Source organism: Marmota marmota, unplaced genomic scaffold (genome assembly GCF_001458135.2).
Source record: "Marmota marmota marmota unplaced genomic scaffold, marMar, whole genome shotgun sequence".
In the NCBI taxonomy this organism is placed as follows: domain Eukaryota; kingdom Metazoa; phylum Chordata; class Mammalia; order Rodentia; family Sciuridae; genus Marmota; species Marmota marmota.
Window position 1 is genome coordinate 47,475,538 of NW_026000174.1, and position 25,187 is coordinate 47,500,724.

The 25,187-nt window shown below is 37.3% G+C and overlaps 1 long non-coding RNA gene across 1 annotated transcript; it reads left to right on the plus strand.

Annotated features, from left to right (window-relative positions):
- Positions 1-12,949: 12,949 nt before the first annotated feature.
- Positions 12,950-24,456, plus strand: LOC125611989. Its single transcript, XR_007342221.1, has 3 exons — positions 12,950-13,118; positions 13,282-13,333; positions 24,322-24,456. It is a non-coding gene; the product is annotated as an uncharacterized LOC125611989 (long non-coding RNA).
- The last annotated feature ends 731 nt before the right edge of the window (positions 24,457-25,187 follow it).

Here is a 25,187-nt window from a genome sequence, read left to right on the forward strand (position 1 = left end):
ATGCATCTTTGTATTTGAAGTGTTTTCCCCTGGTTCTTGTTTTTTTTTTTTTGGGGCACTGGGAATTGAACTCATGGGCCACACCCCCGCCCTGTTTTGTATTTCATTTAGACACAGGGTCTCACTAAGTTGCTTAGTGCCTAGCTTTTGCTGAGGCTGCCTTTGAACTTGCAATCCTCCTGCCTCAGCCTCCAGAGCCACTGGGTCTATAGGCGTGAACCACCACACCAGGCTTAGGTCTTGCTTTTTGATCAACTCTGATGATCTCTTTTTGCTGTATATTTCAATATATTTTATTGTACATTTAAATTGATACTTAAAGTAATTATTGAGAGAGTTACATTAATATCTTCCTTTAATAATGTGAAATATGTATTTGGACTTTATCCTCATTTTTTGGCATACAACTTCTAAAATTTTAAGAACCTCTTCAGTGAGAAGTATGTTTTGGTATGCGAGTGAATGACTCCATAAGAGGAGCTAATGAGAAGAGGGGCTTCTGGACAGCCTAAGGATGTGGGGCAGGTAGTCAAGAGAACCAAACATGTGATTGGAATGTTGGAAATTTCTGACCCACTCTCAACCTCCAGGGAGGGGAGAGGGGCTGAAGATTGAGTTGATTACCCATGGTCAATGTTAATAAATTATTTTTGTGTAATAAAGCTTCCATAAAATCCAGGATAGGGTTTGAAGTGGTTCTTGAGAGCTAACCACAGGAAGGTTCCTGGAAGGTGAACTACCCAGACGTGCCTTCCAGCCCATAGCTTGCCTATGTATCTCTTCGGCCTCGCTCTTACTTTGAAATATCTTTTTAATAATTGGGTTAAACTCAAGTAAGGGTTTTCTTGAGTTCTTTGAGCAGCTCTAGCAAATTAATCAAAATCAAAGGGGAATTATGGAAACACCAATATACAGTCCATTGGTCATAGGTAACAACTTGGGGTTGGCAATTGTCATCTGAAGTGGGGGAAGTCTTGTGGGACTCACCCCTTGACCTATGGAATAAGACACCATCTTCCTAGAGAGAGGGGTCGGAGTGAATTGCATTAGAGGACACCCAGCCAATGGTTGCTGGTGGAGAATCCCCACATGCTTTTGTGACCAGAAGTGAAGCATTCTGTGGAGAGTTCATGAGAGTAGAAGGAATAGTGTGTGGTTTTCTTCTTTTCTCTCAGATTGTCACTGTTTTAGACTCATTGTCTTTGTTTTTATTTTTGCCTCTCACAACTTTTCTATGTGTGGTTTTAATTAAGCATTTTATGTGATCCCATTTCCCCTCATTTCTTAGTATATTTGTTTATTTCTCTTTTTCTGTCGTTGCCCTGGAGTTTACTCTATGCATTTATAACTAATCTAAGTCGATTTGCAAATAACACCATCCCCTGTCATAGGCAACACAAGTATCACATGATAAAAAATAATTCTAATCCATCCTTCCTTCTCCCTATGACATTGCTAACCTTGATTTCACTTATAGATAAGTACACATGAATGTGTGCACATTAATATGTAGACAAATAGGGCACAACACTGCTGATATTATTCTGATCAAAATATTATTGGCTAAGTAAGTTGAGGAAAAATATTTTCATTTTATCTTCACTCTTTCCTTCTCCAATGCTCTTCCTTTTTCATACATAGAGTCTGAGTTTCTAACTTACACCATTTGTCTTATCACCAAAGAACTTCTTTTAGCACTTCTGACAAGGCAAGTTTACTGGCAACAAACTGCTTCAATTTGTTTGTCTCAGTAAAGTCTTTATTTCTCCTTCTCTTTTGTGAAGGATACTCCCATAGGGCACAACAGCCCAGGTCGGTGTTCTTTTCTCTTAGCACTAAATATTTCATTTGACTTTCTTCTTGCCTGCATGGGTTCTGAGGTGAAATTAAATACAACGCTTACCTTTGCTCCCCTGTTACAGAGGGGGTGTTTTTATCCTCTGCTGTCATTGAGGATTTGTTTTTCAGGTTCTGTCATTTGAATATAGATGTGTTTAGGTGTGACTTTGGTTGTTGTTCATTTTTTATTTTTGTTTTTCCTGCTTGATGTTCTCTGAGTGTCCTATTTCTATGATTCCATGTCCTAATTAATCTGGAGAAAGATAGTAGTCATTATTGTCTTTAATTACTACTTGGCTTCCTTTATTTCTTCTCCTTATTGCATCCTTACTATATGTATGTTCTATTATTTGTTCCACAGTATTTGAATATTCTGTTTTGCTCTTTTTAGTTATTTTTGCTCTGCCTCTCAGTTTGGGAAATTTTTATGGGGCTATCCTCAAGCTTGGTGACTCACTCCTTAGCCATGTCCACTTGACTACTGAGCCTGTGGATGGGATTCTTAATTTCTGTGTGGTTTTCATCTTCTCTCTCAGATTGTTACTGTTTTAGGCTCATTACAAGGTTTTTGAATTCTACTGTTTCTTTTTATTCTGTGTTTGCATTTACTTCTTTCTACAGACAGGATCCAATGGTTCTCACATGCTTTCTCTTTCATCAGTTAGAACCCTTATCATATTGATCACACTTGTTTTCCAGTCTGATAATTCCAACATTCTTTTCATGTCTGAGTTTGGTCTTGATGCTTTCTCCCTTCAAACTGTGTTCGCCCATCACTGCCTTGTAATTTTTTCCCTGATAGCAAGACCTGATGTAGTGGGTTACAGGAACTGCCACATATAGACGGCTAGTTAAGGTGCTAGAGAGGTGGGAGGGAGGGAAAGCGTACTGTGATCCCTATTGTGTCTGACTGTCTTAGTGAGCCTGTGCCCCAGGCTGTGGGTATTGCAGTGGCTTCTCAAACACATTTTGCCATCTTAATGTAGAGTAGGATATCTACAGTGGGCTGGAATGGGGTATTTTTTTTTTCTACCAAGGTCAAACTCTGAAAAATTCAACTAGTATAGGCTCTGATACAACAATTTATCTTGAGGGCAGGGCTTCTGAAGAAAAAAATGTCTTGGCCTATTTCAAATTGTTTACTTTCCCCCTCTCCTGCTGGAAGGACAAGAGAATTTTTTCTCCACTATTCACTGTGAGAATCTGGTTGACTACCTAGACATAAAGCTCAAAAAGTGTGGGAAGTCCAAACTCACAATTTGGACCCCAGCGGTTTTTAACTCTCAAACTCATTGATACTGAACATCCAGGAGTTTATTAGTTTCAATTTAGCATTTCCTAACCCAGGAATTTTTCCAGCAGAGGCTTCTGCTTTCAGATTTCTGCAACTATATATTGTTATAACCTTGACTGTCTCTCCAATTTTAGAGGCTTCTTCCCTGTGACCTCAGTTCTCCTTCAGATCTTAGAAATGTTGTTGGCTTTGTTTAAATTTTTACTTTTTAGGATGACATAGGGACTTACAAGTTTCTTTTCTGTTAGACCGGAAATCCAGGGGAGGGGCCACCTCCCAAACATGGGGAATGCTGGAGAATCTAGTAACTGTCTCCTAAAGAGCATGTGTTCAGTGCTGTTTGTGTTATTCCCCCACCTGCTTCACCACAATTCCCAGAATCCCTGCTGCTGACAGTGCTTTGTGGCTTTGAGCCTTCTTTGATAAAAATTAGTGCTTTTGTCAACATTTCATACCAAAGATCTTGAGTTTGGTTCTCAGCTTGCAAAATTATTTGCCATCTATCCATCCTCTTTCTGGCTTCCATATTTGATTGGTTTATCTTCTTTCTTTTTACCCCAATCTCTTTTTTAAAAGTCATCTTCGCTGCATGTTTAATATGGGTTCAGGAGACAGAATACTTATAAAGAAGAAAAAGTTTATGTCACAGTTTTCAAGGTTCAAGGGCATAGTGCTGGCATCCACTGAGTTCTCAGGTGATAGAAGAAAGGGTAGGACTGCATATTAGTCTGGGAGCATGCAAGTGATTTTATATCTAATCTGAGATACACTGGATGGAGCCAGGCTCAGGCTTCCATAATAATCTTCTGTGTAGAGGAAAAGGAACTGTCGGTGACATTGTAAATTAGTACAATCACTATACAGGTTCCTCAAAAGACTAGGCATGACACCACCATATGACCCAGCTATAAACTTCTCAGCATTTAGCTTGAAAAATTAAGGTCATCTTACTACAGTATTACATGCACACCCATGTTTATAGCAGTGCAATTCACAATAGCCAAGCTATGGAACCAGCCTAAGTGTATATCAATGAATGAATGGATAAAAAAAAATGTGGTTTTATATATAATAATTCTGTATTGAGAACTACCAAGGGGACCCAAGAGAACTACTTTGGAATGCATGCTCCTCATGACCTGAGGGCTCCCACCTAGACCTGCCTCTTAAAGGTCTCTTGGCACCTCCCAGTCATGCCACTCTAGGGACCAAGACTCTGATCAAGATGGACATTTGGAGGATACTCAAACCCCACTGAAACTCAAAGCGGGATATAAGCTGAATATAACTACTCGGTGTGCCTTTTAACCTTGATTCCTTGAGACCCCTTGGAAGAATTCCTCCAATGTATTCACAATGTGAATGAAACGGTTGCTCACAATTCTTTCCTCAGGCCATACCCTTGTGTCTGGAGGAAACTTACGAAATTGTCTAACATGCTCTCTTCCCCTTGGTGAAATGTAATAACAAAAACACTCTTAAGAAATTTTGCAAAGAATCAACTACTAGAAACTTCATGTAAAGAAGTTCTTATTGGAAAGATGGTAAATCATGGACATAAAAAAAATGAAACTTAAAACATTTAATGTACAAGATGGGTAAACTTTAGAAGGCTGAACTTCAGGTAAGGTTTTTATTGCCATTTTAATTCTTTAACCTTTCTCTACAGTTAAGGACTTGGCAGGCAAACTGATGAAGACAAGGAGTTTAAGGGCCTCATTTTGTTTTAAGAGGGCCCTTCCAGGAATAAAGAAATCTCAGGATACCTCTTCTGTTCTGTAGCTTCACCTCTCCCTTTCTGTTTGTTTTTGTCTTTGTGACTGTGTATTCCTATGATTTCTTGCACACACACACACACACACACACACACATATACACATACACATAAGTGATCATAGATAGACAGATGGGACAAATTCAACAGTCTATACCTGAGATTGTTCATGATGGATGAATATGTAGCTCAGGCAGCTGGTCACGCTTATGGATCCCAAGCTGAGGACAATACTGTCCCTCTAAAATCACTGAAGGAACCACCTGAGTGGACTTTCTGATGTGCATCTTTACTCACCTTGACTGAGGAGAATTGAGTGTAATGTTTCCACAGTGTTGAAGGACTTGGTTCAGAGTGGAGAAAAAAGTAAGGAAATCCTGGCACTCAATGCTTCCAAAGAGCAATACTGAAGTTAAAAGTGACCGAGGGAATAGGAATGAGGTTCAAAGCAATTATAATATTTTATTCTAAACAAATAAAATTATAGTCGATTTTTGTCTGATTTGTTATTTCCATTGTTTTCAAATATAAATGATTTTTTTAGCACTGTAACACTCTGTGAGGAAGATGATTGCAAACAGTCCTTTTTGTGAAGATGTGATGAAGACTTAGGAAAACAAGATGTTCATCAGTGAAACTGGTAAAAGCATTGTTAGGTGATATGTACAAAAGCAAAAGATGAAATATAAAGAACAGAAGGAAAGTTGAAATATAAAGAATTTGTGGTAATCAGTATCACTTCAATGACAGGTAAGACTTAAGACAGGCCTTTAAAAGGAGACAGTGTAGATGGATAGTCTAGGTTAGCAGGTAACATGAATAAGGAACAAGAATGACCTGTGGAATAGCTACTGAGAGCAGCACAGTTTTACTGTGCACCTTTTTTGGGGGTAGTGGTGGTGCAGTAACCCGGCATTGACTTCAGGGTTTGAACTTAACCACTGAGCCATATCCCCAGCCCAAGTTTTTATTTTATTTAGAGACTGGGTCTCACTCAGTTGCTTAGTGCCTCACTTTTGGTGAGGCTGGCTTTGAACTCGTGATCCTCCTGCCTCAGCCTCCCAAGCCACTGGGATTGCAGGCGTGTGCCACTGTGTTTGGTCTTACTGTGCAATTTTAATGATAAGTATATATCGGTGGGGATATACTAAGTTCCTTGAGACAAAGAGACAGGCAAAGAAACAAAACAGAACCTGGTGTGGTGGCACATGCCTGTCATCCCAGCAGCTCAGGAGGTGGAGACAGGAGGATTGCAAGTTCAAAGCTGGCCTCACCAACTTAGTGAGATCCGGTCTCAAAATCAAAATGTTAAAAAGGATGGGGGGTGGCTTAGGGGTTAATCACCCTTAGGTTCAATCTTTGGTACCCAAACCACCACTAACAAAACAGCAGCAATAACCAACATCACAACTAAATTAAGGGTTTTGGATGTCTCATTACAACACAACTGAAGACAGTGATTGTAGGTCAACACTCACTCTTCTGTGTACAATGAAATGTCTTTTCTATGATTGATGATCAGAAAAGAATAATGGAATAAAATAGAAGGAACTGGTCTCTGCTTATTATTTAGTATTGTGAGTGCTCACATGCTGTGTGTCAAGTAATTAGAGGAATCAAAATGCAGCCACTGACTTTAATTAAACTTTATAGCACTGAGTGACGAGTAATAAATTTATATGAAATAAAAGCAGAGAGGATTTAGGATGTTAAGGATTTAGGGCCGATCTGAATTGTATATCGATTCAGATGATAGTAAAGTGCATGTGTATGGACACATGAGTAATTAACTGGTGTAAATCATTTTCAATGAGTCTTTTCTCACAAAACCCATCTTGACAAAGAATATAGTCAAAAGATACGTCTCCTCAGTTTCTGTCAGGACACCAGACATCTGGCCACTCTCGAGCAGCTGCAGGTGTAACATCATATGGCGATGCTCAATTTAACAAAGAATGAACATGTTACTTAATTCATTCTGACTTTGAATTAGAAGTCTAAATCCTAAAAAGTGAAAGTTAAAGCTGATGGGGGATATTTATTGTCAATTGTTTGAAGACATCCTTTGCAAATTGGAATGAAGAGGTGTGTTTTATGAGAATCGAGTTGAGAAAAAACACTCATGAAATATGTTCTTAGCGTCACAGGACATAAAATCTCATGAAGGAAGAGAGAAAAAAATACTAGTAAGTAAATGTTCAGTCATAGACTGTGTTTGGTACTAGGGCAGAGAAAAAAATGAAGCTTGTGTGTGCTGGAGGGAACGTGCCTACCAAAAATGATGAGGGGAATGCCCCAGTGGGGTTGTTATCAGGTGTGCGGTTCCAGGATAGCTTCACTTCCCCCCACCCCCCACTCTAAAGGATAAAGCTTATTGTACCTTTCAACAGACACTTTAAGAATTTGGCCAATGGCAAACCAAGGACTGGAGAGAGGAGGAGTTGGGAGGTGGGTGTTCCAGACAGAGGGAACAGCTTGTAAGATGGCTCTAATACAAGAAAGGGCAGAAGCCATCCACTCAGTATGGCAGCCAGGGAGATTTAGGTTTGGCATATCCGTGGCTCCTCCCACGCAGTAGATTGCCCAATGCATGTGACCTTTACCTCTGTTCTACTTGCTCAGGAGATGCACATAACCCCTTGGGATCTGAACAGCCCACCTACTACCTTTTTTGGTAAAGAACATTCTATTGAAGGTCTTTGTTGTTCCCCAGCATAAATAAAGCAAGCATGGGCACCATTTTGCTTTTTTTTTTTTTTTAGTGTGGAAGCTTGATCCATATGATCAGCTAGCCCTTCCTGCCCCAGCTTTCTGAAAATATTTTCCATGTCCTGTGGTTTTTTTCATAGCTCTATTTTTCTTAGCTTTTATTGTGCTGCCAACCCATTCCACCAGGGGAACCCCATTTCCACCGCACCCGGGATATGGGTGGGAGGAAAAAACTCTGCAGAGTTGTCATATAAAAGGAACCCGTTGGGTGTTTAGTGAAGCAGGAATAAGGAGAGAGCTACAAAATCAAATGAAGACAGGGGAAGAGTTCAGAGTACAGACAGCTATTGCAGGCCTGGGTCAAGACTAAAGACTTTAACTTATATGCAATGGAAGCCAGTAAAATATTTAATTGAAAAGAGATAATAATAAGTCCAGTCATATTTATTGAGAGTCTTCATATGTCTTTGGAACAGTTCTAAGTTTTTGGCCTATATCAGTGAAACAAAATACACACATTCTGTCCCTGTGTACATGGGCTTCTATTCCAACCCAGTTTGTGTAAGAGTGGGGACACACCACAGATAGGTGGCATAATGCACATTAAATCTTATCATGTGACAGAAAGTAATGGATGTTTTGCTAAAATAAAATGTAGACCAGATAAGGAAGGTCAGGAATGCCAGGCGTGGGATGTGGAGATAACTTACAGTTTCTAATAGAACAGTCAGGGTTGGTTAGATTGTGCTTTATAAAAATGAGATTGCTGTGGGTATTTGGGTATTCTTCAGGTTGTGACACAAGCTAATGGACCTGCCGTTTGCTACCTTTATACGAGACCAACTGTGCCTTCACGCTCAGATCGTATGTAAGCGTGACTGTGTGTGACTGAACATAGTGTTACTAACACTAAGCATCTTATACTGCTGTGTTTTGTACCGCTGTGTTTGGTTGACTTTGCCAATACTATGGTTCTGAATTTGTGTTTGGTTCTTGCAACACTTTTTGTGAGCGGTAAAGAGGCTTAGAAATATATGCTTTAATAATGGAATGATGGGGAAGATGTTTTGTTTATTTCCTCAATGGATTACCTGAGTTACCCGACAATTAACATTTCAAACCAATAGCAAATTTTGTGACAAAGCAGCAGGAAGATGTCAATGTTTTGGACATTTTTATATCCTAGATTGTCCTAGATTTGCCATGTAGTTATGAAATCAGGCTTGACTAAGAAACAGCAAGACTGCTCTGAAAAAAAATGTTATCTAGAAATTGTTCCCTAAGTTAGGATCAATTCCTGGGTTGAAGTGAATGTCTGCTTAAGAACGTAATTTTCCATATGATTTGGTTCCTCCTCCTCAATTACATGTGCTTATCAGATGGTGACTTTTATGATACTGCATGATTCTATGGATCTATTTTAAATATCTGTGTTGCCATGGTATTAAGAAATGTTTCAAGTTCTTGCTGACAGGTTGTATCAATTCTAGCCTCACTTGAATTTTAAATCAATAAAGTAGCCTTCACTTTCTTTAATCAATTAATTTGTTCAGTCACTAAGTGGCTTTTTTTTTTTTTTTTTGAGTTTGGTTTATAGGGGAGATTCAGGCCCAGGTGTTCAAGAATTAGATTGTAAAGAAAAGTCCTGCCTTTGGAGACCCCCTAACTTAAAATAGAAATCTTTCTCTTCTTGAGATTATTGTCCATTGGTCATGTGAATCCAGATTCATTCCCCAAATCATTAAACTGGTGAAGGAAAGGGAACAATAAGGAACATGAATGATTGAGGTTGGTAGGAAGACAACATAAACCCCAGAGCCAGCACATCTGACTGGGCATGTTTTGTTCTGCACAGGCATTCGTAGCCAAGTGGGTAACTATGGGACAAAATCCAGTTTACACTCTATTCTAGCCACAGAGTTGCTTCCCCTCCAGATATAGGTGCTTCTTTTTCTACATTTCAAAAAGTTTCTTGTTGGCTAGTGAGGACCATGGTCAGCTCTTATATTTGATAATATTCATAGCTAATATTTACAGAGCCTCAATGCTTCAAGCATAATGTTTTGTGTATAATCTCCCGTGCTTTGTGTTGAACATCCTAATGTAGTGGGGGGCCACTATTATTACCCTCATGCTTCAGAGGACAAAACTAACTTAAAGAGAGTGTAATTGGCTAAAGTAGTGAAATCAGGATTGGAAGCTTAGCTTTTTATCTCCAAGACTTATTAAATCACCACGCTGCAGCTAAATACACGCAAACATGCAAACACATAGACACATATTAACTTGGATTTGATGCTCCTATGTAGCTAAAGAGAAATTATACACTGTCTACAGAGTAGCAGAGAATTTGTATGGCCGGGGATCACGTGTTTGAAACTCAGCAATGCTGAGCATGGATAAATTGGTGTGATGGGATTTCTGGTTACACTGCTCTATTAATTTAAGAGCAGACTCTGACTTTATTACAGTAAATAACATTCATTAAAATGTTTAAACACTCATGAATGAAGAGAAGAGGCATTAGAAATACACTCTACTAGCATAACTAACAAAGCAAAGAAATCATTTCCTGGCTTTAGGGAGTGCTGGGAGGAGATCTGCAGGATCTCAGTATGATTCTTTCAGCCTGTTCTTCTTTGGCATTCAAGTTGGCCACACATACCTCAGAGGCTAACTAAACAGAGCTATTTGTTTGGGAGAGAAAAAATCGGCAGCATCTCAATGGAATCAAGTGATTAAGAAGTAATGTAAAACTTCACGAAGAAAAAGTTTGTTCTGGATTGGTTTAGTGTTAATCCACCTTAGGAAAATATTGAGCAGTCTTTTCGTTCCTGCCACTTGAGAAAGAGGACTGCTTTCTGAGCAGGGAACCGAAAATGCAGATGTTTCATGAATGTCAGGTAGGGTCTAGTGGGTTCTGCAGATAGTTTTGTTTAGGATTCTAATTCCATGGGCTTAAGATCATCTGTTGTTGTGAAGAGTAGCTCTGTGGAGTTCCGACATGAAAATATTGGCTATTATTAGTAGTTAATTAAAATATAAAACAGGAAGTTGATTGTAGGTGATAAAACATTAGCTTTGGCGGATTTTCATTGGCTTTTGGAGGTCTTTGAGGAGAAGCTGTGATGATAAGATTGCTGTAGGTACAATACACAATAAGCAGAGAACATTTAGGTCCTTGGTATAAAAACCTGGGTGATGATGTTGGCAATGGAGAGAGGCCAGATGTGAGAGAACTAACATGTCAGATTGATAGAGCTTAATGATCCTTAATTGGATCTAAGAAGCAATGAAGAAGAAAGATTTGGTCTTTTCTCCTGTACACATTTGCTTATTTACAAAGTAAGTATTTATGACTACTATGTTGCAGGCCCTGGGATGCAATGACTCTCCTATTATTGAATTTCTGAAGCCTGCACTTACAAGGCCACGGTCAGCTCTCATGTGACGTTGTACATAATTTCCCTGCTGATACTGCAACTCCTGCTTAAATTGTTTCCACAGTCAGAATAGAATGTGTCTTTTCCATTTTTGGGGTGGTGGTGGTGCATCAGGGATTGAACTCGGGGGCATTCAACTGCTGAGCCACATCCCCAGCCCTATTTTGTATTTTATTTAGTGACAGGGTCTCACTGAGTTGCTTAACACCTCACTGTTGCTGAGGCTGACTTTGAATTCGTGATCCTCCTGCCTCAGCCTCCTGAGCCGCTAGGATTACGGGTGTGCACCATCATGTCCAGCTGTCTCCTTCCTTTCTATCACCCTCTATTCTCCTTTTATTGCTTCCAGTTGGAAGGATTCAACAAAAATTCAGAGAGCCTGGGTGTCTGGTGTGTAGAGACACCCAGATAGGAGAGAACAGGCCTTTAGCCCAGGTGACACAAAAGCATATAAAAGGGAGAATAAAAAATTGAAATCAAGGAGCATTGCTATTGTGGGCTCATTTTAATTTAGTAGCAATCACCACTCTTGATTTTCCTTTTACTTCATTCTTTCTCCTGAGTTCTCCCTGCTAGTTTCTCCACATTGTTCTGACATTCAAATAGTGGTTTGCCCTAAAGCTCAGATCCCAGAGCTCTTTTCTTCTGTGTGTCTGTCTACTGATCCTGGAGGGTGTCTTCTCCAATGTCCTCATGATAAATATGGTCTGTGGACTGATAATGTGTGTATCTTCAGTTCCATAGAAGTCTCCAAATTCTGGGCTGCTGTATTTTATTGGCCACATTAAATTTTTCATAACAGAACATTATTCAAAGCAGATTAGTTGGGATTTAAAACTTGACAAAACCCAAAGAGATCTTTAGATTCCCACTGCACTCCATTGTCCCAAATATAAGCAATGAGAGTAACAGTACCCCAAACCCAACTCTGATCTTCCCCTGATTTCTTAACAGTCCTAGTGACTGGTAATGTCAACTTCCTGGTTTCTGAGGTTGAATACTCTTGGTCACTTCTGGATGCTCTTTCCCCCTCTCAGCGTACATGCCGTACATCAACCTAGCCTGTCTACTGCACCTTCAAGATAGATCCAAGGTCTGACCTCTCTTTGAAGTCTCCACTGTGACCACTATGGTCCAGGCCACACTTATCTTTTCCCTGACATATCTCAATGGACTCATAACTGGTCTTTCCTCTATCACCCTTAATACCTCCTACAGAACCCTACATAGCAGACAGAGTCGTCTTCCCAACATGTATAGATGTTCAGTGATTTTTGTCATCAAATTCCTTTAGGGGATTCTCATCTTATTTAAACTAAATTCCAAAGGCCTTATCTTGGCCTATCAAGTTCTTCATCATCTGCCCTTTGCCATGATGGCCTCCCTGATTTAAGGTTGTAGCCCTTTCCATCACTTGTGATATTCTAGACACACAAACTAATTGCTGCTCCTTAGTAGAACACCCATCTTTAGGGCTTTTGCATTTACTCTTCCCTGTCCCTGGACCATTCATTCTTCTGGATCCCTGTAGGTTTTAACTTAGATGGGAAGTGACTGATTGTCACTTCAGTGGTGGATATGGTATTAGAGGGAAGAAAGTATGAGTGCTCAGAGGTATTTGTAACACAATAGAAAGAATGTGGGTAGTCAGGAAGTATCCTGTTGAGAATACCACCCAGATTTCTGGCTTTTATAGGAGCTTCATGATGGTATTATTCTAATGATGCCATTCCTAAGAAAATTGAATAGATGTGGAAGATGTTTTAAGGGAAAAATCACTAATTTTGTCTCCAAGATATTTTTTTTTAAATGAAAGTATGAACAACTCTGAGTATCCTCCTTATCCCCACTCATAGGACCTATTTTTCTTCTTCTATCTTATTCAGGCCCTTTCCTCTTTCAAAGTCTGCTATGAAAAAGGAACTAAAACCAATGGATCAGTTCCCCCACCATGTGAATTTAAAGGAATGAAACATTTCAGCCTCATTGGTGATGGTGTAATGAAAGTCTTCACCTCTCTTCCCATCCAAAGAGATTTTGAGAAAGAGTAAGCCCAGAGGTAAGATCATCATAGGAAGAGAAGCGCACCTGTTATGTACGAATGTAGATGTGTCAAATAACAATTTAAACCTGTTTTTAAATACATAAGATAAATTCTAGGTTTGTTCTCATCAACGTCAGAGAGATGAGTCGCTAAAACATTTTTTTCTCCTCATTTCTAGTTGCCAAATGGATGCCCAACCCCAAGAATTTGAAGCCAGGACAAGCAAGCAAGTAAGTAAAATCATTGTTGGAATAAAGACCCAGACACTATCCATGAGTTTATATCAATCTGCAGGGCAATTTAAACCTACTTTTTTATACACAGGATAAACCCTAGGTTTATTTTAATAATCTGAGCTATGTAAATGACTGGTTGCCTGGGAGATATATTATCCTTTCCTCTGTAGGCATGTCAAGAAAAGAAATTGCTTAGCGATAAAAAGTTGAAAAACACGATGACTGATGTAGTAAACCTTTTAAGATAAATCTACCTTTGCAATGTCTTTCGGAAACGAGAAGTTGCGTTGCAAAAAGGATGGTTACGCTAGATATGAAAGCTCCCACTCTGATCGTAGTAGCAGAGTAGAGAAAATTGAGATATTTAAATGTTAATTAGGCCCCAACTAAACAAGCGTTAAGAAAAGCAAAGAAAGTTCTCCCAGCTCCCCAACCCCCACCATTTTATGGGAAAGTATTTATTTGTGTACCTGAGAGATATTGGTTTAGCATCTACCTTTTGACAAGTTTGGAGCTGATGCTATGGGAAATACTGGGTGTGAATATACTAGGTCTCTGTACTTGAGAAGATCTTAGGTTATTACATGATATTACATACTTGTATAACTTCAGCATAATATGCAACCTGATAGATATCAAGGGAGTCACAGAGTCCAGTGGCAACATGGGAAAAGATTATTTCTAACTGGAGTGGAGTGGTAGGGAAATTTTAGGTGAGTTCTTTAAAAAGGCAGCACTGTCGCTGGGCTTTCAGGGCTGGACAATATTATAGACAAGCAATCGTATTTTTGTGGGAGCACAGAGTGACTGATGGAAATAATATATCCATGGATGTGAAGCNTCTCTCTCTCTCTCTCTCTCTCTCTCTCTCTCTCTCTCTCTCTCTCTCTCTCTCTCCTGTCTTCTAACCCTATTATTTCCTGAGACTAGGAACTGATGTCAAGTTTCACAGGAGGGTAAATTACCTTTGGAAAGGATCCATGTTTGTCTTCTTACATCTCTCTTGACTGGTATGTTATTTGGTCAACTTTGGTGATTCAATAAATATAGATACACTAAACCTAAAGGTGATAGAATATTTCTCTCAAGGTGAATACAGCCAGGGTCTGTCAAGAAACTGTGGGATTCTTGGTGATTACAAAGTGTGTTGTAAGTAGAAAACTTGAGCCAGAATTCTTGAGGTATAGCCAAGAATTAAATGCCAAGTAAAAAGAATTTTAAGTGCTCAGGGTATGTCGGCTGATGTTCGAGATTTGTGTGTATCACTAGTCATACTAAAGTGAAGCATATTGCGCTGGGGCTGTAGCTCAGTGGTAGAGCGCTTCGCTAGCATATGTGAGTCTCTAGGTTTGAGCCTCAGCACCACATAAAAATAAACAAATAAATAAATAAATAAGTTCTTGTGTTAAAGGCAACAGACAAATTTTAAAATAAATAAAGTGAAGCATATTTGTTTTTATTTTGGTAGTACATCCAATATGAACTCTCTCCTCTTAACAGATTTTGAACTGTAGAATACAGTATTGTTAATTATATGAAATTGAACAAGTCTCTTGATATTTTCATTTTACATGATGGAGACTCTATACTCATTCCAAGCAACTGCCCATTTTTCCTTCTCCCTCTATGGCAATCACCACCCTGCTTTCAGCTACTATGAGTGTGACAACTTTAAATGCCTCTTATAAGTAAAGTCATGCAGTGTTTGTTTTCTGTATGCTTCACTTAGCATAATGTCCACTAGGCTCACCTGCTGTAGCATCTGACATATTGTTCTTCTTTTTCAAGGCTAAATAATATTCCATTGTAGGTACACATTTTCTTTATTGCTTATGTCAATAGATATTTATGTTGTTTCTATCTCTTGGCTGTTATGAATAATGTCACAATTAACATGGGAGCAAAAAATCTCTTCATGGTTCTTGGATAAATACTCTGAAGAGGGATTGCTAGAGCATATGGTAATTCTAATATTTTTTGAGAAACATTCATATTAATTTTAGGAATGGCTATATTATTTTACATTCCTACCAACAGTGAATAAAGGTTTGAATTTTTCCATATCCTCTCCAATATTTGGTGCATTTTTTTAATTGATAAAGATCATCCTAACAGGCTCAAAGACATTCATCATTGTGGTTTTGATTTGCATTTCCCTGATAATCAATAATGTTGAACATATTTTCATACACTGTTGGCTAACTGTAGAAACATCTATTTCTTGGAGAAATATGTATTCAAGTGTTTGTTCATTTTTAAAATCAGTTTATTTAGAGATTTGCTTTTGAGTTGCAGTTTCTTACATATTTTGGACATTATAATCAGACATATCCATTGCACATATTTCTGACCATTCCACAGGTTACATGTCACTCTTTAGATTGCTTCCTTTTCTACTGCAATAGCTTCTTAATTTGATGTAGTCCCACTTTTCTATCTTTGTTTTGGTTACCTGTGTCTTTTAATACCCAAGGAATTATTACCACAATGAATATTATGAATTTTTTCTTCTATATTTTCTTCTAGGAGTTTCACATTATCATGTCTCAAGTTTATATCTTTAATCAATCTTGGTTTGAATTTTGCCTATGGTGTAAGATAAGGATGCAAATATCCTTACCAGCAGATATACAGTTTTCCTAAAGCTGTTTGTTGAAGAGACAATTCTTTTTCAATTAGGTAGTCAGGGCTCCTTATCAAAGTCCATTTAACTTTATATATACTGGCTTATTTCTGGGCTCTCTTCCTGTTCCATTGGTCTATATGTATGCTTTTATTATTGGAACCAGCTGTTTTGATTACTGATGCTTTGTGTTATAGGCATGTTTTTATGGCCGTGACCAAATTACACAACACAAACACCTTAAATGAGGAAAGATTTATTTTGGCTTAATGTTTTCAGAAGTTTCAGTAGAAGGTGTGCTGACTCCATTGTTTTGAGCCTGAGGTGAGGGAGAATGTCATTTCAGAAGGATAAGCACAAGAAAGGTGATCCTGTGGCAATTAAGAAGCAGAGAAGAAAAGAAAGGAGAAAGAGAAGGAGGAGGAGGAGGAAAAGGAGGAGGAGGAGGAAGAGGAGGAGGAAGAGGAGGAAGAGGAGGAGGAAGAGGAGGAAGAGGAGGAGGAGAATAGGAGAATGAGGAGGTTGAGGAGAAGGGACAGAGGAAGAGAGAGAGAAAAGAAAGAAGGGTTAAGGGACAAACTATTCCCCAAGGCCACACCCTCAGTGACAATCCCACATGGGCTTATAGTTTCCGTTACCTCCTGGTTGTCCATTCAGCCATCAATGGATTGATCCACTGATGACATCACAGCCCTCAAGATCCAGTCACTTCCTGAAAGCCACACCTCTGCACACCGCTGCATTGGGGATCAAGCCTTCGACACACAAGTCTTTGGTGGATACTTCCTATCCAATCCATACCATTCAACCCCTCCCCATGAAAGTTTCACATCCATCTCACAATGCAAAATGCATTCAGTCCTAAGAATCCCCACAGTCTTAACAGTTCCAGCATCTTTCAAAAGTTCAAATTTAAAGTCTCCTCTAAGATGGGAAGTAAACTCTTAGCTATGAGACGCTGTAAAAAGTTAAAAAGAAGGTTACAAACTTCCGACTTCCAAGGGCACAGAGTAACCATTCCCATTTCAAAGAGAAGTATAATGGTATAGAAAGGTAGAAATAAGGGATGGGTCAAACACACACACACACACACACACACACACACACTCATGTGATTATGGAGGTCAAGAAGTCTATGATCTATCTGCATATTGGAGAACCAGGAAAGCCTGTGGTTTAATTCAGTCAGAGTCTGAAAGCCTAAGAATTAGAGAGCATAGCCATAGCAAGAATGATGTAAGTCCTGCTTCCAGTCTGAGAGCTTGAGGATCTGGAGTGCCAGCGTCTAAGGACAGAGCAGAGGAATATCCCAACTCGAATAGGTGAAAATTGACCGGTCCTACAACTTTTTGTTCCATTAAGGTCCTCTGTGGATTGGATGATGCTTACCTGAATTGGTGAGGGTAACCTTCTTTATTCGGTCTACGAATTCAAAAGCTAATCCCCTCCAGGAACACCTTCACAGATACCTCCAGCAATGATATTTCATTAGCTCTCTGGACATCCCTTAGTCCAATCAAATTGTCATATAAAATTAAACATCACATGAGGGTATCCTGTGAATTGATTTTTATATGTAAAATCATCCTTACATTCCAGGAATAAATTTCACTTGGTCATGATGTAAAATCTTTCAATGTCCTATTGAATTTGGTTTGCTAATATTTTGTTGACAATTTTTTTTTGCATATGTATTTATCACTAATATCACCCAGCAGTTACTTTACTCATGATGTCTTTGTCTGGCTTTGGCATCAGGGTAATGCTGATTCAAAATGAGTGTGGAAGTATGCCTTCCTCTTCAGTTCTTTCAAAGAGTTTAAGGATTAGTATTAATTCTTCAAATGTTTGGTAGAGTGCACCATTGAAACCATAAGGTCATAGCCTTTTCTGGGAATTTTTTGATTCTTTATACCATCATTTTACTAGTTTTATGTTTATTTATTTATTTATTTTCATGATTCAGACCTGATAAGTTTCATTCTAAGAATATATCAATAACTTCTAGGTGGTAACAAATTATTGGAGTATAATTGTTCATGATAGTGTCTTAGAATTCTTATTTCTGTGGCTTCTTTAAAAAAAAAAAACCTCTTCTTTCATTTATGTTTTATTTGGATCATATCTCTTTTTTCTTAGTCTTGCCAAATTTTGCTGTTTTGTTGATTTTTTTTTTCAGAAAAACAGATCTGAGTTTCATTGATTTTTTTTTTCTAATTTGCTTTCCTGTTTTCTATTTCATTTACTTCTTCTCTGATCTTTAGTATTTATTTCTTTCTGCTCTTCGGCATTAGCTTGTTCTTTTTCTAGTTCCTTGAGGTGTAAAAATTGTTGATTGAAAATCAATCTCTCTCTGTCTCTTTCTCTCTCTCCCTCTCTCCTTCTTTCTTCTAATTTAAGAATTTACAAGTATAAATAACCTCCGAGTACTGCCTTTCCTTCATCCCTTATGTTTTAGTGTACTCTTTTTATTTTAATTTGTCTTAAGATATTTTCCAATTTTCCTCTTGATTTCTTCTTCGATACATTAGTTGTTAAAGACTGTGCTATTTAATTTCCAAATATTTGTGAATTTTAGTTTTCATTTTGTTAATGACTTCTTTTCATTTGTGACCTACAAAAATACATGGCATGTTTCCAATCATCTTAAAATTTTAAGACTTCTTTTGTGACCTAACATAATCTCTCATAGAGAATATTCTGCATGTGCTTAAGAAGAATGTGCATTTTACTGTCAAATGGAATCTTTCATTGAACTTCTGGAAACTGTAAGCCTACTTTCTTACTGACACTTAAGAAATTTTCAATTAATTCTTTCAAAAAACTTTAAAACTCTGTTTTCTCTCCTTTCTCCTGCTGGGATTTCTACACTGTGTATACAGGTCTGTTTGATTATGTGTCCTAAGCACTTTAGTCTGTCTTTACTCTTTTTCATTCTTTGTTCTTCTCCCTAATAAGAGGGCATTCACAAAGGAAGGAGAATCATCGTGGACTAAGCAGAACTGTCAGAGGCATTTACTGTGGGGGTCACAGGTTGTGAGTGGAGAAGTACTGCAAACTGCTCACTCTGCCACGTTTCACCCAGAAGGCCCAGTATGATCAGCTTTGTCAATATGCCATGACAGTCAGTGCCATAGGAGTGACAGCCTCACAGAGAAGAGCAACATTCTCATGGAAGTAAGTGGTAGTGATGGAAGGGAAAGGGCTTCTTCCCACATGGTTTGCAAATGGCTGACTTTGAAGGGGCAGCTAAGTATGATTGAACCCCCTTGAGGACCTCTTAATAGAGAGACTTTGGTGGTAGGGACCATGAGCTAGGAAAGAAGGAAAAAATAATAAATCAAAGTCTAGGCAATAATATTTGTACCCTCATTATAACCACAAAACAGGGTGACCCATATTTTCCTAGAAGATGATGGAACTATATCATACGTAGAACAGCAAATATAATTATCAGTAATAATATAATATGATTATCAGTAATAATACAATTATCGGTAATAATCCTCGAACACTGATGGTACATGTATTTTCATATAGCCACACATACATATGTTTTTCTAAATCATCTCATGGATATGTAAAGTGTAGCTTATCTGGATGACTTTGAGGAAAATGTAGACAAGCTGGAATTATTTTATGGTGGTCTTGGTGGGATATTATCAGATATACTCTTCCTGGATATCTGTTATAGGCTACATATTGTTCCTCAAAAGACATGTTAAAGTCATCTCTCAGTATCTCAGAATGTGACTTTAATTATAACAGGATTGATAAAGATACATTTAATTAAATTTGAATCATACAGGAATAGGGTAGACCCTTAATCCAATAGGATTGCTGCCCTTTGAAGAATAGAAGAGACACAAAGACAGAAAGCTAGAGAGAGAAGTTGGCTATGAAATGACAGAGGCAGAAATTGGAATGAAGCAGTAGAAGGCCAAGGATTTTCAAGGATTTTTGGAAATATCAAAGCCAAGGGAGGTACATGAAACAGATTTTCCCCTAGACCCTGCATAGAGAATAGGGCCCTGATGAAACCCTGTTTTTTTTTATTTCTAGTCTCCAGAACTGTGAAAGTATAGATTAATAGATTCCTGTCATTCTAAGCTTCCAAGTTAGTGGGGTTTTGTTACAGCAGCCGTAGGAATCAGCATGACTGATTATGCATGGTGTGAACAAAATATAGGAGATTAGTTCAACAAAAAGTGCCTACAAGAAAACTAACCGGACAACTGGTCACAAAGTATTTTCAAGTGAGATGAATTCTAAACGCTTCGACCACTCACCGCAAAACACAGCACATTTCACTCCGTGAGCTGTTGAACACAAACCAGCTTGTTAAATCATCCGTCACTCTCAAACGTACAGTAATGGAAGCCCCAGACAACATGCTATTTACTCAGAAAGTGCTGCATTTAAATTGGACAATGAAAGAGTTGAATCACAGCTTCTGTGTGCCCGCTGCCCACTCTGCTGCTTGATTTCTCTTTCTTATGTCAATATAATGAAAGCCTCATGGACACTATTGATGATGGTGATTTGGCTCAAGGAAAAATGCTCAGTTAGGAAATAGAAAAAAAATTAATTGTATTGACACAAAGCAAGCCCGACTGGAATATATCTGAGTTTAATTGATTACCAAGTCTATATGCAAAAAACTTTGGTTATATAGTTGAAAACCAACAGCAAGAAACATAAAATATGCCATGAACCATATGGATATTGTTTTTTTTCCTCTGCAACATCCAACAACTAAGTATCTGATAATATTTATTACATTTTTCACTCTTTATAAAATTAAATTGGCATCACTTATAATTGAATCAAGTCTTGAAAAGTAAATGCAGACTTCAAGTTTCTAAATGTGTAACCAGACTATTTCTAGAACTGTGTAAATACCTGTTCCTACATGCACATATACACATCTCTATGTAGAAATAGTCTGCAATGTGAAGGCTGCTTCTTTTGACACATGAATGTGAATTTTATAGGGCTTTCCATTCATTTATCTGTCATTTGAAAGTAGTAAGTTGCTACTGATTTCCCCCCCCAAAAAAAAATCAGTGTCATAGACTATCAATCAAATAAGGAGAAAATCAGCAATAATATAAACTTAAAGAAAAGTACTAGAGTTGCATAATCTGTTGCAAGTTTTGGTTTTAATCTTGCCTTACTACTATTAGATACTGGAAAACCATGCTCCTTTCTTTTGTTTAAGGAAAAACCTTATCTTAGTCTAAGGAGTAGCCTCTATTAACTGCTAAGTTGTGGTCTTCCACAGATAGATAGGTAGATTACTCCCTATACCATAGAAGCATAACAAAAAAATTTTTTTTCTCTATCTCAAATCTAGGGTGTGTTTCCAGAGGTAATTTAAAGCAATTATTTGTTCTGTTGGTACTTCCACAGCTCTAGGTAATATATTTGTAAGTAGTTATTTATTTATTTATGACTTGGGGAAAGATAAGTTAGTATAGACTTCTTTATATCTTTTCTATTCTTTCTTTGCCAAATTTCCATATAGTTATTCCTCTTATTTAGTTTTGTTTTATCAGATACTTTGACAATTTTAATAGCGAAAAATTTATTCCACTTTTCCACCAATTTTCTTCCACTTTTCTTTCTCCATCTTCTACCATCTTACCTTCAACTTTCACAATATGTCAAAATTTAAAATGCTAACCTTGTGAAATATAAATAAGAAGAGGTATTTTATGCCTTACCCAATGTAATCCTCATCAAAATATGAATAAACATTCTTCAAAGAACTATGAAAAAAAATCACAAAATTCTTACGAAGAACCAAAGACTCAGAAAACTAAAGCAATCCTGATCAAAATGAATGAAGCTTGAGACCTCATAGTACCTGAAATTAAATTATTATATCAAAGAGATACTTGCATGTTCATGTTTATTGCAGCATTAGTTAAAATAGAAATGGTATAGAATCAACTGAGATGTCTGTCAATTAATGAGTAGATAAAAATGTATACATGCCAAGTGGAATATTATTCACCCATATAAAATGATGGAATCCTGTCATTTGTAGCAACATGACTGAAACTGGAGGGTTTTGTACTAGATGAAATTAGCCAGGCACAGAGATACATACTGCAGGTTCTCAATAATTTGTGGAAGCTAGGGAAAATGATCACAGTAACAGAGAGTTGAATAGGGGTTTTTAGAGTCTAGGAAGCTAGGGGAGAGCAAGCTTAAGATGCCAAATAATGGATACCAAAGCTTAATTGTAATGTTCGATAGCATAATAGGTGAACTATATATAGTCTATTGCAATTAATTATATGTTTCAAAATAACTACAGAAGAAGAATTTGAAAGCTCCCAATACATAGATATACTGGGGGAGCTAGAAATGCTAATCACTTTGATTTAGTCATTACACATTCTATATATGTATTAGAAGTACAAATATGTCAATCAAAAAGAAAATTTGATTACAAAAATTAAACACTATTTACCAGTATATATTTGGTTATATAATGTTTTTAAGACATAATGCTATAGATGGCAGTTGGATTCATACAGGGGGCAATATAATTGATGCTTTTAAATGTGTGCTACGGGACAAAACGAAGGTCAATAACTTTAGGAGGACTCCTAGTTGCCACTGGGGGAGAGCAGAGATGCTGACTCTTCTGGAGACTGTGTCAATCCAGCAGGGTTGAACCTTCTGGCTTCCCACAGCCTTGTCTGACGTCACTCAGAGGGGGTTTTAAAACTCTTCCTTAAAAAAGGCAAAAATAAAAACCCAGGGGCCTCACTGCCCTGTTATTCCCTATTAAAAGCTAGTGTGTCTTCTCACTTTTAGCTGTCCTCTGTGTCTTATCTACATTTCCAAGGATTTTTAGTTGTATGTGCATCTTTAACTTTATCTTATTTCAGTTAGTAGGGCTTCCTGTGTAATGTAAGAACTCTGCCACTTATTGCCACATCCTTCCTCCCACCTTTCGTCTTTTTACATTATGAATTTTATGTCCAAAAATGTGTTAAATGCCTAATCATAATGTTATTGTTTTCACTTTCAATAATTCACTTTTAAAGAATTTTTTTTAATGAAATGGTCTTTAATGCTTACTGACATAGTCAACATTTATGGCATTATCCATTCCTTTCTATAGATGCTTTTCCCCATCTGTATCAGTTTCTTATGCTTGAAAATTTTTCCTTACAAGTTGAAGTGTGGGTCTGCTGGTGATACGTCTTCTTAGACTGTTTTTCTGAATGCTTTTTTCTCTTGACCTGTTTTTTGAAAGATATTTTCACTGGTTAAAGGTTTTGTTCCAATGCCTTCTGGCAAATGTTTTCTTTTATGATGACAAGTCTGTTTTCATTGTTCTTTTCTTTTATTGGCTCTGAATTGTCTTCTTTTTCTTTTTCCTGTTTGCTTTGGTCTTTTGAAAATTGTTATTTTTCAACAGTTTAATTCTGTATTCTTTGGAGTCCCCCCTGCCCCGACTTTGTTGATGTTCTCACATAATGGAATTTATAGTTTTTTATCACATTTGGAACAAGGTGGATCGTATGTCTTCAAATAAGTTTCTGCTACCTGATATTTAATCACACTGTATTGTAATACAATTGACTAATTCTCTGTTAAAATTTAAAAAAAAATTTGTGTGCTTCATCTTAGATTCCTACTGCCATTTTAAATCTTACTAATATTTTCCTTGATGGTGTCTAATCTGCTTTTTAATTGTATTCATTGTATTTTTTTTCACTTTAGACACTTTTTTTTTCAGTTACTATTCTCATTTGTTACTTTATTTGTATCTTCCATGTCTATGATTTTACCTTCATGTATTTATTGAAATCCTGAAGCCTGTTTCTTGAAGTGATTGTCAAATATTTTTACTTTATCTGTCATTTATGGTTCTTTTTATGTTCACTTATTTTTTTCCTGCTTATGAATTTCACAGACTTAGTAAATTTTTGTTGTGCATGGGATGTTTCAACTGTAACATTTTTGAATGTTTGGACTCTCTTTTCTTCTTTTAAAAGAAGTTTGTGAGAGCTATAGTTTGGTTCTGGTTGTGCCTAAAAGCTTGTTTATAAAATTTGTTAGGGCAAGCTGAATGTGGTCTTTACTGTAGGACACATCCAACCCTCATACTTCTGGGACTCCACAATCTCTTTTAGTGTTAATATTTAAATAGATTTTAATTCCTAACACATTTTTTTGGTTAAGATTCTGACCGTCTCCTAGACCTCTATGAAATTTGTTCAATTTACAGCTTTTGCTTTTGCTCTATAGAACTAAGTATTCAGATAAAGTTTCAGTGTGATTGTCTGCAGATTTATGGAGTTCATTATCAGTCTATTTCTATTTTTCTTTGCAGCTTCCTTCTTCAAACCCTAGACAACTGATCCACTCTGAACTGTGTTCTGTCTGGACCTTTTCTAAGGGAGCTCACCATACTCTGCTGTGCAACCTATTGGTGTCTTGGTCAAGAAGTTATCTCCAGGTACAACACTCAGGCAAGGTTAAGTTTCCATTCATTTTCCTTTTTGCAGTGATCACTGTTTTGCTGTGCATGATATCCAAAAATCTGTAAAATATAATTTCATATATTTTATTTAGTTTCTAGCCATTTATAGTGAAAGTTAAAACCCCCCACATTCTTCCCAGAAGTAGAATTATATAAACTACTTATTTACATAAAAAGCGTGTATTCTTATTGAAATTCTTTCTCAAAATACTAATTTTATATTCCATTATGAACTCCAAATTATCATTTGTTAAGCATAACTGTTCTTCTTCTTCTTCTTCTTCTTCTTCTTCTTCTTCTTTTTTAATCCTCATTGTCTTTTGGTTCATTTTTATTTCAAGAATCAGGTTTGTACTTTGAAACAATACTATAGTGTATGTGGGTGGCTGTTGGGGTGACTGCTGGTCTAGACCTGCTTTAGCAGTGGACATTTTTAGTGTGATTGCTGCACTTCTCAGTCAGCTTATTAGTGGGAACTTGGAAATAAGACTACATTTCAATAACACTCACTCATAATTAAGAAGAGCATTATTCCGTGACAATATCCACACCAGTAGCTTTAGTTCTTCCAAGGCAGATTTTAGTTTTTCTTTCCATTTCTTTAGAGATCTGTCCTCAAGTTTGACCTGAGGATAAACATTCTGCTATCCTCAAAATTCAGAAGAGGTGCGACAGTAATTTAAGCATCTCTCTTGTTAAAAAAAAAAAAAAAAAGA